Source organism: Malania oleifera, chromosome 3 (genome assembly GCF_029873635.1).
Source record: "Malania oleifera isolate guangnan ecotype guangnan chromosome 3, ASM2987363v1, whole genome shotgun sequence".
NCBI lineage: Eukaryota > Viridiplantae > Streptophyta > Magnoliopsida > Santalales > Ximeniaceae > Malania > Malania oleifera.
In genome coordinates, this window is record NC_080419.1 from 13,411,024 (window position 1) to 13,432,852 (window position 21,829).

The following is a 21,829-nucleotide window of genomic DNA, read 5'->3' on the forward strand; positions in this document are numbered from 1 at the left end:
TTTCACAAATAATAACAATAGCCCTAGGCTCAAAAACCATAGTTCAAATGGTTGGCTTTTCTTTTCAAACTCACATGATAATCATATACATTTATTAACACATATATTTTCCATTTAAACCGGTAAATTCATAAAAACTATTGGCTTAATCTATTCGCCTTACCTGGTTTCCAGAAACTACACCAGCAAGGACCCCAAAATGATGCCTGCAGCGCTCACCCGAACCTTGGTTCAATAACTCTAATTTAATCAAATTGACCCTAAATAAAATACTATTTTAACATTTCCTAGGCCCATAAATTCCAAATAAACAATTAAACTCTGAAAAATAATCAATTTTCTTAATTCCCTAAATCTCACTCTCACTTTGGAGTGGTGCCTAGGATCCCCAAATTGAAAATTTGCTCCGATTAAAATGACGACGATCGAGATTAGGACCCCGTGGTGGTGTTCGATCGTCGATTTAGCTGAAGATTTAAGGAGAAATTGAGGAAAGAGAGGGAGTATACCTTACCCCAAGAGTGGTACCTACGTTACTTTTACGACAAATTCACTTCGATAGAAATGTCGGTGCGGGAGAACAGAACCCAGTGGTATTTCCTGTTTTCCGATCGGCCGAATATTTGTCAAAAAAAAAAATGAGGAGAGAGAGGAGGTAGCGTGAGGAGAGGGACGAGAAGTGAGAGAGATTAAGAGAGGTGCAAATATAGCTTCTTAAAGAAGCTTTAACCTAATATATATATATATATATATATGTATATATTTCAATTAGTTTTTTTCCATACTATTCCTTTTATTTGTTTATTTAATTAATTAATTTAATAACATTAAATTTATTAATTTATTAATAGTAATAATAATGTTTTTTTTTTCCAGGTTACTACAACGGTTGACCGAATGATATTCGGTTTTGGGTTCGATCAGCTAGGAGTAGACCGAAGTGGGTTTGGTTGATTGATGACCTTAAGTATAAACTTGATGGTCGACCGAACTAGGTCAAATTTAATGGTTTGGTCGACTGAAGTCATCAAGGCATGCAGATTTGGTCGACTGAACTCAGTCAACAATGCAATTTTGACCTATCCCTTATTTTACAAGAATAACCAATGACTTTTCAAATGAGGTGGGAACTATGAAATAGATTTAGATTCTTAGTATAACAAAATAGTATATAATGAATGTAAGTACTAGGATTTGATATCTTAAGCTAAACTACTTCCCAAGCCTTCAGTCATTACTACCCCTTATAGCTAATCGTATGCTCTAAGGAAGAACAATTAAATAATTTTGTTATACCAATTTGACTCCAGTCTTTCTCAGGTCCTAAGGAGTTTGCCTTTAAGATTAACCATATCATTTCCTTTTCTAAGCCTCTAGCACTTATGGATGAGCAAGTAAATCGAGGGTGCCTTTTTCTTTTACAGTGTAAACAGGTTTTGTAAATACGTGAAAGATTATGCTTACAATTCTTATGATTGCTCATTGAGGCATAATTGAGGGAATCATATGATAACCCTAAATACTTTTTGAAAATATTTTTCCTTTTATTTTCTAAGGATTTATTATGATTGATCTTCTCACATTTAGCCTTAAGTGACACTCTAGAATGATCCTCTATTTTTCTCTCCAAGCAGATGATTTTCAATATCTTCGCCATCATTTTCTTTTCTAAAGTGGCATGGTATTCTTTTAGATTGTCTAATTGTACTGCCAACCTCTTATTTTTCTTTTTCAAGATCATTTCCTATTTAGACACCCTAACTAGAAATTTGTGCATGTTAAATAAGGTCTTGTCTAGTTCTGCGGAGGAAGGCATACATTCAATGGCAAATTCAATACATGATTCATAATAAGATATATCATAACTATTACATAAATCATTGCATGCTTTGTCAACAGAATTTTCACAAGAAATATCAGAAGATTCATCATATGACACAACACAACATTCAGCATAAGAATCATCACATGCATCATTGCATAAATCATTAAATGAGGTAGAGTAAGAGTCATATACCTCTTGATCTATTAATGCTATTACGTCATGATTTATCACTTCCGAATCATTTGAGTTTGACACTATCGAAGTGGTGGTCTCCTGTTCCTAGAACTTTCCATATTTCTTTTCAAGTTCTTCCCATATATCTTTTGCATTTTTACATGCCATGATTTCATGAAAATATTAGTACTTAAAGTACAATATAACATGTCCATGGAATATGAATTCGCATGCATTAACTTAATATCATTTTCATCCAAGGGCATATGAATTCCATTAACAATCACCCGTCAAACCATCCAATTCATAAATTTTATGAAAACGCTCATTCTAATTTTCCAATGGGTGTATTTTACACCACAAAATAATGGAGGACTAGTAGGTGACTGTCCCTCGCCGAATGAGGATACACCAAAGCAAGCCATTGCGATCTTTTGCAAAAACATTTAGTTCTAATGTAATGAGGTTTTGATACCAATTGTTGGAATTGGTGCATTCCCAAGGGGGGGGGGGGTGAATTGAAATTTTAAAACTTCTTCCTAGGTTAAACCAGATATCAGCAGTATTTCACAATCTAGAGTCTTTCTAAATGGATTTCAATACCCACAAGAATTTAACTAAGCAAATGATCAAAGGAAGTAAGCAGGCTAAGTAATTCACAATCATACACAACAATAAAACATAAACATTCAAGTGTAGGAATTTAAATTATGGAAATTAAAATCAGACATAAGAAATGTTATTGGGGTTCGGCCAATACTGCCTACGTCCTCGCCTTAAGCTTACAAGGAAGAGGGTTTCACTAGTTGCTTACTTAACGGGTGGAGCGACACTAATTATAACATCTTACTAGGATGGTGCACCTAGTTCTCTTAACCGGATCCGAGCCAGTCCAGTGCTCTCCTAATCGAGTTAGAGTAATACAAGACTATTCATAGGGCTAGTCTCCCTCTTCCAATAGTCCGTCGAGAGTACAATAGATAATCAATAATTTTTTGTGTACAAAAAGATGTGCTTCTAAACTAAGCAGATGATGTACAATAGTATACTCAACACACTCACGTATGATGAGATATTAAGTTCAAATGAGATCTCGTTTAATCAGTATATCAATTCACAACAATATGTGTATCTATATGTATATGTGTGAGTAAGTGAGACTTTTGATCCAAACTAATATATTCACAATATAGACTTTTGATCCAAACTAATATATTCACAATATGAATAGTCAGAGAGCCTCTACAACCCTAAGCAAATATCACAATAGTATTTTTCAAATATCAAGTATAATGGATACTAGGGTTTAAGCTTGCTAAAAATATTTTTATCAAAATATAGAGCAAGCTTATGAAACTTGTAATAAAGATGCAAGTTCTTAAGCAAATGAAGATTTTTTTCCACTCCAATATTTATAAGTAAAATACAATGGAAAAAACTTTAAACTACTCTCCAAAATCAAAAATCAACAAATGCAAGTATGGGAGAGAGTTTAGCTTGCAAAAAGTATGTGAAGAACAAAAATGATCTCTCTCAAAAATATGTAATTGAATGAATATGAGAAAGAGATTTTAGCAATATGCTTGTATAAGGAGGGAGTATGAAAGGCTTAAACCAATAAAATTTTCAGAGAAAAATTATCTAATTGATAAGCTAATTTTATCCTAATTAGGACAAATGAGGAGGTATATATAGTTTTTTCAAAAAATATAATCGTTGGGGACAATAAGGTATTTTGGAAATTGTTTAATTATGTTTAACAAAAATTAACCATGTTTTATTGCGGTAAAAATTTTGCCAACCCGAGAGGTTCGGTCGATCATAGTCAAGATTCGGTCGACCATATTTTTAAGTTCGGTCGACCGTGATAATTTTGAATTACGAAAATGATCGACCACCTCAAGGCGATTTTGAGCCCTTCGTAGGTTCGGTCTATAGACACCGTATTTTTGCCCAATCCAAATATAACAAAAGGATCACTATATTATTATTATTATTATTATTACTATTATTATTACTACTACTACTACTTTACTATTTTCATTCTTATTATTTCTATTTTATTATTACTTTACTATAATTATTGTTATTATTTTTACTATTTCTATTTATTATTATTGTTATTAGTATTATCATTATTTTTAAATATTATTATTATTATTATTATTATAGTGTCTGTGGACAGCCTATAAAAAGGCCCACAGGAACACACACAGGCGCAGCCGGGGCGGAGACCAAAAGCAAAAAAAAAAGCCCTTTCCACGCCCAGGCTCCTTTCTCTTCCTCTCGTCTCTATTTGCTGCTGCTCCCCCACTAATTTCATACGCCCACGCAGCCCTCTTCCTCCATCTCCAGCCACCCCTTGCTCCCTTTCTCGGATCTCTAGTACTCTCCAGCTACCCTCGCGGCGTCATCCATCACTCACGGCGTCTCCCATCTACCCGACAGCCTTTCCCTCACGTCAATACACACCGCAAAAAACCCCTACAACAAGAACGGCAACAACCGTAGACCACATGACAAGGTTAGACGCACACAGCAGCCAACACGCACTGTGGTCGTCGCCCCTGGCCTCTCCTTTGCCATCCATGCCCTCTGCCGTCGTCATCGCTGCCACTCACCATCACTGCCGCTTTCGGGTCTCCGCAGCACACTGCCCCCGGCCAATTGCTGTCGCTATCATCCATCCGCCTCGCTGTTACCGTCGCCTCCGCTTCCTGCCGATTCGTCGTTAATGTGCCTAGCCCCGTCATCAACTCCGGTAAGCCAGCCACAGCCATGGACACCGTTCAGGGCCAACCACCACCACCAGCTTCCACAGATTCAGTTTTCCCCCTTGCAGCAGATTCCCTTTGTCAAACACTCTCCCGCACCCACTATAAGCCCCCTTGCTGTGAGTTTCCTGCATAACTCACACATACACGCACACAACAAACAAACAAACACACACACACACACACAATATATATATTGGTTTTGTTTGGGTTTTAATACTTAAAGTTTAAGTCTTTTCTTTATTTGCATATGTGTGTATATTGAATGAGTGATATTTATTATTGTTGTACTTATTTAACATACATGCTTAATAATTGATATTCATATTTATACTTTGTATTTGCTATCAAATGATTATTATTGTAGAATTTTCTTGTTAAGTTTAAACTTTTATTGTTGTATTATTTTCATTATCCTATGGTATGTGGTTTATGTATTTAAGATTCTTAACATTGTTGTATTATTTCCATCATTGTTATATTATTATTTTAATCATTTACTTATTTAGGTTGTTCTTGTTATTAAATCATCGTGTTTATAGTATTGTGTATTTATTTAGGTTTTTAGTGTTATTGTTGTATTTATTTTAATGCTTAATATTTATTGTTAGAGTTTTTGTTGTGAATATTAAATGATATGGTCAGATGCGTATCATGTGATGTACTCATACAATATAAAATGTTTAAGGTTTTTGTAAGGATTGTCATCATTGTATTTATTTAGGATTCTTGTTAATATTTATATGTTTAGGATAGTGGTTATTGTTATATTAATTTAATTAGGTTTTTAAGATATATTATATGATGTTCTAAAATGTTTTTTATTTGACTTTTACTAATTTTTTTGTTAATTGTCTTTTTGTTATTTTAATATTCGGGAAAAATATTGAAAACTTACAAAAAATAAAAAAAAAAACAAAAAATCATAAAAATATTTTTGAAGATCAAAATTGTTTTTATACTTGGAAAAACCATATAAAAAATTCAAAAAACTCATGGAAATTTTCAAAAAAAAAAAAAAGGAACGCTTGGAGGTTAGAAAAATGTTTTTACTTGCTTCTTCATCCCGAATAAATTCAAAAAAAAAAACCTCCCAAGGTCCCTTAAAAATATAGTTTTTGCTAGAAAAATCCTACAAATTTCAAAAGACGTGGGAGCTATTTTTGTAAAAACTTACTTTCCTGTTTTTCCATCCCTATGATTGCAATAAAAAGGGTACAAGCTTTCTAAACTTCACGTATCTCAGTTCTGAGGGAATATATATTACGTATATTTTTGTATAATTTTTATAAATTCAAAAAAAGAGTAACCTAAAAGGCTTTTTAAATTTACTTTATGATAAATTTGTAATTAATTAGGTATCGTTCGTAAAAACGGGGGCGTAGGGGCGCTCATACCTTCTCCTCACGTGACCGACCTTCCGATCTCAGTTTTGGTAACATAGACTGATTCTACCCTTAATTGAATAGTAATCAAGTGTTCTAACCACACTAAAAGGTTAGTGGCTACTTCATTCTTATTTTTTCTTAAAAATTTAAATATATAATTTTTATTTTGCCACCCTGGGGCACCCGCACTCCGAGATGTCGCAACACGGTCAACCATGGCTAAGGTTCAGTTGACCGCTTATATGGTTCGGTCGACCGTGACCAATTTGAACTACATAAACAGTCTACTAGGTTGTTGGGGTGTTAGACTTTTCATGCTTCGGTCAACTAGGGACGATACGTTCAAATAAGAACATTCAACTGAGTAAAGTCAACAAGTTGACTTCTGACTAGTTCGATCAACCGAGGCTTTTATACTGCCAAGGGTTCGGTCGATCGAGACCACTTAAAATGTGCATTTAAATCCTATTTTGGTCTTTATACTTCATCAACCCAATGTGAATAAGCATAAGACATTTAAGATATATGGGTGATGGTTCCTATAGTCATTCTAAGGCCTTTTGAGCATATGCACCCCATCATGCATGATATGCAAATATTACAGACCATTATTATAGACCAACAAATTATAAACTAAATACAATATAATAAGAACAAATATCTTCTTCTACTTATAGTTTTCCTCCTTTGATTCGTCATAGAATATGCTAGATGATATGGTCTTTATGTTCCTCCTGGCTTCCATCTCTTCCTTATGTGTGCGCTAACATATTAGGCCTGCTCAAGCACTACATACATGCATAAGTAACTTGCGGTTTGTCATTATCAAAACTAGGGATCAGACTCAAAAATTTAACAGTTAAACCACAGAGAATCGATGTCGGGATCTCGAAATGGTGTTTATTAGTCGATTCGGGCTAAATTTAGTGAGAAAATAAGGAGAGAGAATGAGTGAGGCGCAACTTAGAGAGAGAGTGTGTGAGAATGAATTTTTCCTTAAAAAAAAAAAGAGTTAGAACCTATTTATAGGTTGCCGGCCCAGAGGAAATCGGCGACGGTTTGGGTCCTTTACTGAGCCACAGTAACTCAAAACCGTCGATGGTTTTCCTGAGCTCCACAAAACCGTCGACGGTTTTGTCTACACCAAACCAAATTTCCTCTTTTGTTAATTATTTTTATTACTTCTATTTTCCGGGCCTCAACATTCTCCTCTTTTTAAAAAAATTTTGTCCTCAAAATTTGCTAACTCGTACTTATATCATAATTTAGAAATTACTGAATTGCTTACCTGACTCTAAGAAGAGTTGGCGGCCACCCACATAGCAGTCTCGTCTTAAATTTATTAGTTACCCTCACTTATGGCAGATGAATACCATGGTTACAACGAAAGTTTCTGGGAGATTACAAATATTCAAAATAAAATTCTCTTAAAACCACTCAAAACTTAAAATCAAAACAAAAAGCTTACATCTCAACAAATTAACTATACAACCTATTCTAACCAAGTTAAACACCATTTATTTACCATAACCATTATTTTCATCTGATTAACACTGGGTCTCGCTGAATAGGTGTGGATATCTGTAATGACCTGAAAATTTAAAATGATTAAAATAATTAGGAAAAATAATAAATAAATAAATAAATAAATAAAAATATTAATCAAATAGTTAATTAAGCATTATTAAATTCAAGTAATTAAATAAATGGTATGATATATATATATATATATATGATAAAGTAATATGTAAATGTGTATATATATGTATAAATAGTATAATATGATAAAGTAAGTTATAATAATATGTTAGTGGAGGTTAGTGGTTAGATAAGGTTGCATGTAATAGTTAAAGTAGATATTATCTAAATAATAATATAATATGTTAGTGGGCTTTGGTTGTAAGCAATCTAAAAAGAAAGTAAATGAAACTAGAGTTATATGATATAATATTATTAAATTGGTTAATGGGTTAGTAAGATTACACTATTGCATGCAATCATATCAAATTGGAATTGACAATTTGTAAACAAAAGCCTATGCTTTCTCTCTCTCAACTCTCACTCTTCCACGACCATTTCTCCTTCTCTCTAAGTTTCTACGCTCGATTCTTGCTAGTTCGATGATCGGAAGCTGCCACGGTACTCCTAGCAAGATTCTCTACAATACCGCTGGTTCAGAATTTTGGTTGAGTACTTGGATATTATCCCACATTTGAGGTAAAGGTTAGGAATCCTGGATATGAGGATTTTAAAGCTTTATTTAAGGTTTATGGGTTGAGAATACTACAAAAAAACAGGTTTTTAGTGACGCAAGTATTAGTGACGGTTTTAAAACTGTCACTAACACAAAACTATTAGTGACGGTTCGTCACTAAAAACTACGCGGCAAACAATTTTTGCACGAAAATTTTTTCGAAAAAATTTTAGCGACGATTTTATGGTATTAGTGACAGATTAAATTTGTCACTAAAAGTCACTTATTAGTGACGATTAACAAACCGTCACTACTAATAGTTATGACTATATTAAAAAAATTTAGTTAATGGTATTAGTGACGGATTCCGTCACTAATAATGGCGTATTAGTGACAGTTTTGAAACCGTCACTACTAGTGTTTTTATTTAAAAAATATAAGTAAAGGGTATATTAGTGAAGGTTTTGAAACCGTCACTACTAGTGTTTTTATTTAAAAAATAATTAAAAAAAATTAAGTAAAGGGTATTAGTGACGGATTGCGAGATCCGTCACTAATAATAGCATATTAGTGACAGTTTTGAAACCGTCTACTAGTTTTTTAATTTAAAAAATATAAAATAAACTTGGTTAAGGGTATTATTGACGGTTTGGGAGAACCATCGCTACTAATAGGGCATTAGTGACGGATTTGACAACCGTCACTACTAAAATAATTTAAGTTCAAACTATTAATGACGAATTTGTAGATTCGTCACTATTGGTCCTTATTAGTGACGGTTGACAACCATCACTAATACTACCTGTTTTAAAAAAATTAAAAATATTAGGTTCAGAGTATTAGTAATGAATTTATGAATTCGTCACTATTTATCCCTTATTAGTGATAGATTTGGGAACCGTCACTAATAATTCTTTTTTAAAAAATAAAAAATAAAAAAATTTCAATTCAAAGTATTAGTGACGATGCTGTATATATTCGTCACTAATAAGATACTAATAGTGACAATTTCTAGATTCGTCACTAATACTTCATTTTTTAAAAAAAATTTAAGTTCAGAATATTAGTGATGAATTTATAAATTCTTCACCTTTAGTTTCTTATTAGTGACGAATTTCTATATTAGTGACGAATTTGGACCATCACTAATGCTTTTTTATTTATAAAAAAAAATAAACGGAGAGTAGTAGTGATGGTTTTGAAACCATCACTAATGCTCAAAAACCCTAATTGCTGTCCACGAGATATTTTCCCTCGTTCTCCTGGCTTCTTCCCCTTCCCCTCCGCCTGCTCCCGTGAATAGAGCTCCCAGTCGATCTCTCCCTGCTCTCTACCGCAAGCCACCACGCCAGCTTCTCCTCTTCCCCTCCTGCTCCGGCGATCCTCTCTCCCAGTCTCCCCTACTCTTGATCGGCCACAAGTTCGCTCCAACTCCTCCTTTTCCCCTCATCCTGCTCTAACGATCCTTGATCTCTCCCAGTCTCTCCCTGCTCTTGGCCGCAAGCCACCCCTCTTGCTCCGGCAATCCTCTCTCCTAGTCTCCCCCTGCTCTCGGTCGCAAGCCCAGGTTCTTCCTTCCCTTTATCTTTTTACTTTCAAACATATATTTCTTGATTTTATCTACTGTGAATATTTAAATCTGATTTGGGAATGCTGTATTTAAAACATTGTAAGAATATACTGAATATTTAAAAAAAATTGAATGGATTTTGTTATTCTTTCAATGTATGATTCCAACACAATGACATGCACACATATATTACTTCAATTTCTAACATATAAGAATTGGTAAATGCTACACACATATTAATATAAACAAATTAACTACTAAAAAACAATCATGTTTGAGAGTTTTTTCCTAATTATAAAGAAGTGTATGTGTAGAGACCCAAACCTGCATAAGCTAGATTTGTTGACAAAGGGTTACGTTCATCAACGAAGTCGTTCAGAGTCTCGTCGACAAAATTCAGAGCCTCGTCAATGAGCAAATACCGAGCGGATCAGAGAAATATCTGGAACTTGAACTCGGCGACGAAGGGATGGCCTCGTCGAGGAGCTATGTGGTGGATTCGTCGATGAAGACGCTGCCTCGTCGACGAATTAGATTGGGTCAAAGGCCCTATAAATATCCAATTTGAGTTGCTTAAGAGCTAAGTTTCTCCCAAAAGCTCTCTTTCTCTCTCTAACTTGCAAATCTCTCTCTCTCTCTCTCTCTCTCTCTCTCTCTCTCTCCAATTCTTCGTTGTTCGTTGTCTGTTTCCAAAAACGGAGGGTACTACGTGAATTAGAAAAGAAAACTCTACAATTTTAGCGAATCAGATCATTGTTTTGGAGATTTTTGGGTCTTTCCAAAAAATCAAGGTAGGGATTTGATCTTAGTTTTGATTGGATATTTGGATAGTAGTATAAAATATAGTAAGGTTATGTTCTGTGGTTTTAGGTTTTCGGGATTCCGGGTTGTCGACTTGGATCGTTATCGTATGAAGTTTCGTTTCGAGTTTAATGTAAGGGGAATTTGATTACAAAACTAGTTTATGTTATTATATATAGTTAAGCTACTTATTTGCTAAATTCTACCGAGTAGAAATGTTGGTTTTACAATTTTATGGTTTTTGGTAAAAACGAGGATTTCGGCGTATGATCTCCAAACTTTACAAAAATCATTTATTTGTATTTATACTATTGTAGGAGATGCTCGAATCCTTTACTTATTCATTTAAATGATGTATACTGAAGTTCTATCATTTAGTGGGTTTTGGAATTAAACTTGTGTGATATATGTTGAAATGGAAATGTATGAATTTTCTATACTATTGATATAGATTATGGGAGCGGAGTTCCAATTTGTTATACTGAATATGTTGAAATGGAAATATATGAATTTTCTATACTATTGATATAGATATGGGAACGAAGTTCCAATTTGTTATACTGGGAATGTGAAAAATGGAGGCCAGTGATACCCATAGCTGAATCAGTAAACAAAAAGGGGTAAATTGAGTGGAAAGGCGCTCGTTTGAACCCAATGTGACTATCTGAATTTGTGAAAAATACTAGAATTGCACAGGTTACTGTTTTTCTATAAATTGTATATATGATACTGGAACAATAGCTTGTGACCAAAAGAGGTTAAAAGAAACTTCAGTAAAAAGGGTTGAAAAATACTCTAGTTCGATGGTTGAAATAAACTCCTAGGGCTAGGTACCGATGCTAGCAGTGCAACCGTACATGTGTAAAATCAGTATGGGTATATTAGATGGATGACCTGCGAGGAGTTAGTAAGCTTCTGGTAAAAATAAACCAAGGGGAGGTCGATAAAAAAAAGATGCTCGACTTTGTCTGTGTGAATAGGACATTGTCAGAGGCAATCAGTGCACAACCCGTGCCACAGGATAAATAGGCAAATTGTCATACCAAGCTGGAGGTGTTCTAATAATCATATGCATGATTTAAATACTTGATGTGCAGATAAATGTTATATGATACAATATTATAAACAAATGTTTCAAATGTATGAGTTCGTATGAAAATGTGCATATATGTAGTCACACACTGTTGTAACTCTTTTTTCCTTACTGAGAGGTGTCTCACCCTATCATACAACCTTTGTTTTCAGGTCCATCAGTGCGTCGGTCCTAGTAGCTAAAGGGACTGGGGAGATTATTTTTGGTTAGCTTACATAAGCATTTGAATCTTGTAATAAACCTAGATGAAAGTCCTTTTTGGAGGGTTGTAATAAGAAGAATTTATTCTATGTTTGGTTTTATGTAATTGTGGATGTATTAGTAAACTCTGGTATAAGACTGATAGAAATCCCAATGGATATTTATGTTTTTCCGCGACATTTACATCGTAATCATGTATGATTTATACCCGTATGTCCCTGATTAGGGCGGGTTGTTTACGTATCTTGAACAAGTACAAGTATTTTGTATGAGTGAGTGACACCTGGGTTCGTATAAAGGGCTGGGCCATTACAGTATGTGTGTGTGTGTGTGTGTGTGTGTGTGTGTGTGTGTGTGTGTGTGTGTGTGTGTGTGTATGTATGTATATATTTATGGATCGGAACTCCAAATAAGCCCTTTAAACCTACTTAGGCAGTAGTCAATTGGGGGATGAAAGGATTATCATTTGCCTATTAATGCATTCTTGATAATTTATCAAATAAAGAACATGTAGAAATGGAAAAAATAATATTATAAAAAAGTATAATGTTTTATCTAGGACAATGGAAAAAATAGATTATAAATAGAAAAACCTAATTAATTAGTTAATGGAATTTAATTTGTATGTATGTATGCATGCATGGATATAAATAGAGATATGCAGGAATAAATCAAGCATGCATGAGGAATTGATTTGAGGACTTTTATAGAGATAGATTATTATATAGATTTGTATGTAGATTACATATAGAAATATTATATATATTAGGAGGTACCTCATAATGTCCCCCTAAGACAACATTCTCAATCTCCATCCTTCAATGTTTTTCTTGCCTTTATCCAGATTCTTGAAAATATCAACTTCCTTTTCTAAAGTTAATATATGTGCCCACGTTTTCCCAAATCACAAATCTTATGGATGTTAATCTTTCTTCCCATCAACTTCTTTAATATATGTGGGGTATTTTGGCTAAATTGGTAGGCAGATTTTTGGAAGTCAATTTGGAGCCCTATCAATCTCTCGAGGTTCTCAAGAACTTCTTGGGCTTGGGAATTTTCAAAATCAGTTTCGTAAATGATTAAACTATCATCTATTATCTATATTGCATCTCATCATGGTTTAGAGAGGCACGTACTGATGCTATGGTTTGTCTTACTACAACTCGATACTCCATTGGTACTCCGATCTTTACATTTTTAAATATAATTTCATGACATGTTGCAAGGCACTAACAATGATATGGTCAGTCTTAACATAATTTCTTATTCTTTATGTGAAATGGGTTGGGGGTGGCGCACCCAAGGTTGACACTTGTAACAATAAATGGAGTAAGACTACATTAGGTTCTACTTCTTCACCCTCAAGAATATTCTTTTCAAATCATTCCTAAAGAAGAAGCTCATACCAAAATGAATCCAATTCATGTGTTTTATGGTAAATAAACTATTCCATACAAAGTGTCAATATTGCACATATTGGAAAAGGAGAAGCATTCCCCCAATTTGCCCCTCTGTTATATAAAACTTTTTGAGCTAACAACAAATTACAAAGTACAAGATTTTTCATAACCTTATGTATCAGTTTCATGAACATGATGCTGACATTTTCTAATTCATAGTATAAATTGACACATTTTTGTGTTTGATGTGATTATTATATTTTGTGTTTAGTTTCTCCGCATTTCGAACTTAGTTATGATTGTATTTAACAGAACAAATTTACTTTTTGTTTTGCCTCTATTTTACAACTAGTGATTTATTTATATCTTACATCGGAACTCTTATTTATTTGAATACCAAATATTCATATATATATATATATATATATATATATATATATATATATATATATATATATCCACAATGTACAACTTTACTAGTAGTAGTAGTAGTGCATTTGTAATGCAGCTTGACCATCAAACAACATGCAGGCAAGCACCTAGACCAAAGTTCCTTCCAAAACACACTTCTACTAGTGGCATCAATCTGGGAGTGAGAAAAGGGGCCAATACTCATTAGTGATTTATTGGTTTAAATCGAATTTGTGACCTATTTATTGGATGAATCTAAACTCGGTTTACCTGTCTAACCAATAGAGGCTATTATAAAAAAATTTTAATTTATATTTTTTGGAATATTAAATAAAATAATAAATATTTTTAAAAAAAGTGACTAGCATTAGTTGAGATTTTTTATTAATGAATTTCTATCTATAGCCCATCGAGGCATTAACTAATTGTGCAGATTCAAGTTTATGTTTTATACAAATTTATAAACAGATCAATTTGAATCCAAACCCATAAGCTTCATCAACACTTGTACTCAGCTAATTGACCCATTTTTCGATCACTAAATCAGTTTACCCAGTTAGAGTTCTAATATTGAAATAAATTTGAAGGCCGTGATTCATTGCAGAAATAAAATCTCGACCTAATTATTCATTTAATGAGTGATGATAATGACTATTGGCCTCTTATAAATTCCATTTTATAGTTAGGAAACCCATAATTCTTACAATGACAATCCTATTAAACAGAACATGCACCCCCCAAAAAAAAAGATTTTACTCCATTACTGCAACTCCACCAGCAGCCTTGATCTTCTCTATTACGTCATTAGCTTCCTCCTTGGTGATACCTTGTTTCACCAACACAGGAACCTTTTCAACTAGTTCTTTTGCCTCCTTCAACCCAAACCTTTTAAGACTTGTGAGAAAAATCAAATATGAATGCTTTAATGGTCTATAATTGTGTGTGTGTGTGTGTGTGTGTGTGTGTGTGAGAGAGAGAGAGAGAGAGAGAGAGAGAGAGAGAGAGAGAGAGAGAGAGAGAGAGAGAGAGAGAGAGAAGACCTAAGTGAAATTTTAAGATGTTGACTATATATGTGAGGGTGGTGAAGACCCTAGGCGAGGACACTAGTAGTTAGGCATCTTTTCTTTCTTTCTTTCATTTTTATTTTATTTTTATTGACATGCTCCACTTCTATATATTTATGGTAGAATATCTTAATTTTGTTCGAGAGGACTAGTGTGGTCCTCCCATCAGACCACACTATTTTACATATATATGATGGAGTTGATAGATAATACAATTTGAAACAGAGAATGGAACAATTTGCACCACACTATTAATTTGTACTCTTTTTCATTGTCAAATACTCTCTCAGGGCTTTAATAGGTTACTAAAAAGTTAACCTATGGGCAAATTATTCTATATGAGCATTTTTCAAATTTGTACGCCACCAAAACAAAATCTTTTCTTTTTCTTTTTGAACTTTTATATACAAATATTGAAAAACTTGAAAAGAAAATGACATTTTGCAATCATTTGAACAATTAAAAATGAAAAATATTTTCCACAATTGAACAAACAGTTAATTCTAACCATTAAATTCTAACAATAAATTGGTATAATTATTCACCTAAGCTTTGACAATGCTCTCTCATTTTTCTATCATCTAAAATAGCTCACAAATTAAGTTTATCAAATTAAGTCTATTTTACCTAAATAGTCTTTGCTTGCCAGATAGATATTCTCTTTAATAGTTATATGAGCAATCATTAAACTTTAGTATTCATTTTTTTTTTGGTATTTAAGCTACTCACACATTTCGATTATATGATCAATGTGTTATTTGAGATTGCCCTTCCAATGAAATTGTAGTATTTTGCTTCAAGGTGATGGAATAATGCTATTTTATTGTGTTTAGTTCTATTGCTTGTGAAATTCTACCATTCCTCTATTTATATTTATATTTCTTGTGAAATTATGCCGCATCCATCTAATATTCATACTTCTTATATTTACTTGTCTATTAATTTGCAGATATGGCACCACGAGGCCGACGTTGGAGAAATCCTTTCAGGCACACAAGTACATCGTATGAGGATGATCCGACATCCTCTAGACCGGCGGACCTCGTCGATTCTAATGCGGCGGAACCATTGTCTGAGCCATCGGAACCTTAGCCAGACATGGATACCACTTATGCGATTGACACGCAGGGTGAGTTCCCGACCGTCATGAGCAGTGTTGGTATGAATACGATTAATTTATTTACATGTCAACTGTTGATAATAGTTATTCACGTGTATGATTATAATGTTGTTCTTAAATCAACTCTACTTTCAGCATCTACGTCCACGATCAGGTCAGGACGTGGTGCAACAAAGAACATGTTGCTGAAGAAGCACTTGGATAGGGCTAAACAGTGGATTTAGATTGACATTCCTCCAGGATACACCGTCCCATTGAACGATTGGTGTACTCCGTGGACGATGGAGCTCGGTATTATATGCAGATAGTATGCTCCAGTCACCGCATTCAGCTGGCCGTAGGTGACTCAGGAGCAGCGCATGGTTCTTTACATGTGCATTTTGATAAGTTTCCAAACCCTATAAAGCCATTTTTAATTTAAATGTTTTTTTACTTTTAATATACTAGCCAATTAACAACTGTCTAACATCGTAATTGTATTACCTATATATGTAGGAGGAGTTTGATATGGACATCCTCGAGGATGACCATGTGAGGAGGGTGGTCGACGTTGAATTGTGTAATAAATTTAAGAGCTATCGCTCGAAAATGCGCTCCCATTTTCGATGGGAGATGAAGCAGAAGTGCGACCATACGATAAGATATCCCAAGAGTATTGGGACGTGGTGTGTCGCCATTTTCGTGACCCGCGCTATCAGGTGATGTGTTTGTATTATAATTACTAATTTTTCACAATGATGTTGCTAACAAGTCGTCATTACATTTTCCTTGTAGGCTATATGTGAAACAAATGCTGCGAACCGCAGCAAACTCCTTATAAACACATTGCGGTGGATCGAGGCTATTCATAAATCATCGCTAGGTAATTACTATATATAAAATTATCTGACCATTACATGACATAATACTAATGATGTCTTATATGATAATGTAGCGTGATCCCGAGATTGGCGCAGAGGAGCCGCTGCCAAATCTATATTAGAGAATACACCAACGGTGATTGGGGGAGTGGTGCGAGGGTGTGCAGAACAGACATGTAAGTGAAGCAAAAATTTAGTTTATTAATTTATTCAAAACATCAAAGTTGTAGTCTTACTTATTCCTTTTTATCATTTTTATGATTGAAATTAGGCACGGATGGTCGAGCTAAGGGATGCACCTGTTTCAGAGGGGAGTCAGCACAAGACAGATTTGAGATCACTTCCCAAGTGCTTAGGCAACGAGCGGGGGGCTGGGTGAAAGGTCTTGGAAGTGGTTACATCGCCCCAATAACATCATCATCCATGGGTGCGGTGGCTCGTGTAGAGATAGAACGACAACGTCAAAAGGCCGAGTATAATAAGCAGGAGATGGCTCGACGGATGCAGATGATGGAAATGGAGAATGTGGAATTGAGATCGGACGTTTCTAGCTTTCGAGCCCAAATGCAAGCCATGATGGATAGGCAAGCGCGGTTAGAGGAAAGGATGCGCCAATCTGGACCAGATGATGCGGGAGGCTCCTCTGATTAATTATAAGGTATTATGATCACAAATTGAGTTTCATGTTAAATCATACTAGTCTAGAATGCCTCCTGTATGGCAGACGCAGTTGATGTGTATTGCATGCTGGTAATGGATATAGGTTCTCGTGTGCCTTCAACTTCTTATAAATGATCTATTTCAACCTATCAGGTGCAGGTTTTATGGGAAAACATCCAATTTACAGATGGCATGCTGCCGAAATTGTGTTAAAATTTTCCAAAGTATTAAACAAAAGATAGGCTTAGTTTAGTTAAACTATTTTTGAAATGATGAGTGAAACTTAGGAATCATAATAAATGATGCAATGTAGACTTAGTTCATTTAGAACAGACATTCATTTATAGAAAAATAAATAGAGATAAAATTGATGGACATAAATTTCTTTGAGTTATACACATATGAAATTGAAGTTAGAATTAAATTAAAAAATAAAAAAATTGAAGATTGAATAAAAACAAATTTGAACTAACTTGGTATCCCTTTCTTGTAAATAAAAAAAATGTTGATATCGTTTCTCAACTTGAGTATACATTCTTAGATTACAGGAGCTTCCATTAATAGGCAACATAAATTTGAAGGCTAATTCACCATTGTGAATGTTTTGGGTTCCATAGAAGATGGTTGGACTAAAATTCGAGGAGTTATGAGCCGAATAGATCGGGGGAGGAAGGGTCTCAATGGAGTTAAAATGTAGGTTTTGAGATGTGAAATTTCTATTTAATATAAGGGTAAACTTAACATTACATATTTATCACTTTAAGGACTATCAAAATTTTTCAATGCTAGTTGGAAGGTCATATGTATTGCATGTAATTTTATGTAAATAATAATGTGTAAAATATTTTTATAATTTCAATAAACTTTAGATATATTTTCAAGATGAGTTTATAATATATTGTCATAATTTAGTTTACCAATATTAAAGTGTGAATATTCAGAGTTATTTATAAAAATTAACACCTTGTTTAAAAATTATAATATACAAACATTGATATGAGATATTATTATAACACCATATAAATATAGGACTTATGGACGTGAAAAATCTTAATAAAAAATATTATGACACTAATGCCCTGATTAACCTTTTGAAAAAAATCAAAATTTTAATATTTACATAATAAGATGTTTTTTCATTGTTTTTTTTTTTTAATAAAAATCTTGGTATATGAATTCTTAGGAAAATATTAATAATTTATTACAATTTCTAAATTTCCATTTGCTATATAAAATCTTGATCAATTAGTGAGTTTATTTTTTTGATTGTATACCTTTCCCTCTTCATCAACCCAGATAGCACCCAACACCTCTGATGTCTTTAGTGAATACATAGGAGCTGAGTTCGAACATGTCACATTTTCAGACATACTCATTAACCTACAAGTCCAATTCCACTTCATTCTCTCCTTCGCCATTGATTACATTGCCTTATCTTCTCCTCGTCCAAAAAATGGACACGTAAGCATCTTCTGGGATTCAGATGATCTCAGCACCTCCTATGTTTCTTCCATCAAAGGTAAACATTTGAATGTCAAAGTAGCATTTTAAAGCTGATCCTAAAACTTTTGCTCAGTGCATAGGGCAGCTCATAGCAACCCTTAAGGAGAATGGGGTAATCTCTTTTGCTTCTATAGCTCCATTTGATGATAACGAAGTTCAGAAACATTACTTGGCTTTGTGGAAGAGTTATGGGAACCTCATAGACTATGTTAATTTTTAGTTTTACGCATATGATAATAGAACATCTATGTCTCAATTCATTAGCTACTTCAATACCCAGATGATTTAGAGGCATGTTATTTTGTATATAGTACGATAGTGGCAAAGTAGATTCATGTCTATTTGGGTCTCACATCGATTTTTCAGGATATGTTTAAGTTATTTAAAAGATTTTCAACAAGCATATTATCGGATGGCTCGAGATAACAATTTTTATTTAAATTATAAATTTAAGATATAGTCACATGGATTACTGTCGTGAATATGCTACATGATTTCATGTTAGTCTAGAATGCCTCCAGTATGGCGGATGCAATTGATGTGTATTGCATGCTGGTAGTGAATATAGGTTCTCATGTGCCTTCAACTTCTTATAAATGATCTATTTCAACCTATCAGGTGCAGGTTTTATGGGAAAACGTCTAATTTACAGACGGCATGCTGCCGAAATTAGGTTAAAATTTTTCAAAGTCCTAAATAAAAGATAGGCTTAGTTTAATGTTAAACTATTTTTGAAAGGATGAGTGAAACTTAGGAATCGTAATAAATGAGGCAGTGTAGACTTAGTTCATTTAGAACGGACATTCATTTACATGTTTTTCGTCCAGTAAGCTTAAAGCATTCATTGTCGTGCCGAAATCATTGAAAATATTATATACACTTGACTGAGGATTTGAAAATTTTAAAAACGCATAAGTTGAATTTATACATAACTCACAGGGAACATCACTTTCATAATCATTTAAATTAATTGCTATCATCATATCATAACGTTCATGTCCAAATGTCTGGATGAATAATAATACCACACTAAACTCAATACTATCCACTGTTCTCTGTTGTTCGTATTATGAATTTAAGATATGGTTACATGGATTACTGTCGTGAATATGCTACATGATTTCATGCTAGTCTAGAATGCCTCCTGCATGGCAGATACAGTTAATGTGTATTGCATGCTGGTAGTGGATATAAGTTTTCGTGTGCCTTCAACTTCTTATAAATGATCTATTTCAACCTATTAGGTACAGGTTTTATGGGAAAACGTCTAATTTACAGACGACATGCTTCCGAAATTGTGTTAAAATTTTTCAAAGTCCTAAACAAAAGATAGGCTTAGTTTAATGTTAAACTATTTTTGAAAGGATGAGTGAAACTTAGGAATCGTAATTAATGAGGCAATGTAGACTTAGTTCATTTAGAACAGACATTCATTTACATGTTTTTCGTCCAGTAAGCTTAAAGCATTCATTACCGTGCCGAAATCATTGAAAATATTATATACACTTGGCTGAGGATTCAAAATTTTAAAAACGCATAAGTTGAATATATACATAACTCACAGGGAGCATCACTTTCATAATCATTTGAAAAAGATATAATTAGGGATTCGTCTGGACATATGAGTTGCAATGTCACTGTAGAAAAGAACCAAAAAAAGTGGAATAATGCTTGTCTACGAAACAGTAAAGAATGCTAATTGGACATGTAACAACCTCAATTTCTTAACATAAAATGTAATATAATAAATGGAAAATTCAACCCGAACCCATGGGTAACGGGGATACCTATCAATCACAGTGGAAACCTAAGCAGCAGTAAGTATAAAATCTCAAACATCCAACCATAAAACATAATACCAGGGTGCTCTACATCATCAATATACTGTATTTATATACAACCTCCAAAATATCAAAATAACTCTAGGATCATGCAAAAAAATACTCCTAATCCTAGTACAAAATCTTACCCTCCTAATGGGGTAATATCACTGACTCAACGACGGCCTTGACCCGCCAGTCCCTCTGGGTTTCCTGAAAATCATTTAATGTTCAGTGGTGAGACACTTCTCACTTCTTAGTAAGGGAAAATAAATTAAATACAGTTGTGTGGCAACATGAACATTTAATGCAATTATACATATACAGTACATTTCATATATTGGTAAACATTCATCATAACATACTAAATTCTCATATACGTTCATATTTATTAATAAATCATAACGTACATAAAACATCTGTTATAACTGATAATACTGAAAAAGTACCCAGAATGAATAGCTAGCTAATGTCATGTATTACCCCTTATGGCGGGTTGTGCAGCCTGAAGGCGGGACCCGACAATGGCTAGCCGACCACTGCTAAGTCAAAAATGTCTGTAAGTACGATGAGCCCACCACACCCTGGTCCGGATTGCCAGGTGGACGTCCACACTCTACTGAAAGCCACATCAACTATCCATCTCCCACCCCCTCGTGGGGTGGTTAGCACTAATCTGATCATAAACGTCTGGTCTATAAGCTACAGTACCGTGCTCTTGAACTGAACTAAACTAACATCCGGGTTCTGATAACATGTAGTACATGATTATATAACATCTTTCATAATTACGGCCTCATGCCGGACATTTCATAATTACGGCCTCGTGCCGAACATATCATAATTACGGCCTCTCAAAACATACTTCATTCATATCATCGTCGTATCATGATATTCTTTCATGGAAAATAACATTCATGCCACACATTTGTTGTATAAAACCATACATTATATTCTAAAAATCTTAATTT

General features: G+C 34.0%; 1 pseudogene; it reads left to right on the forward strand.

Moving 5' to 3' along the window:
- The first annotated feature begins 4,777 nt into the window (after positions 1-4,777).
- Positions 4,778-19,327, forward strand: LOC131151169 (chitinase 1-like; annotated as a pseudogene).
- The last annotated feature ends 2,502 nt before the right edge of the window (positions 19,328-21,829 follow it).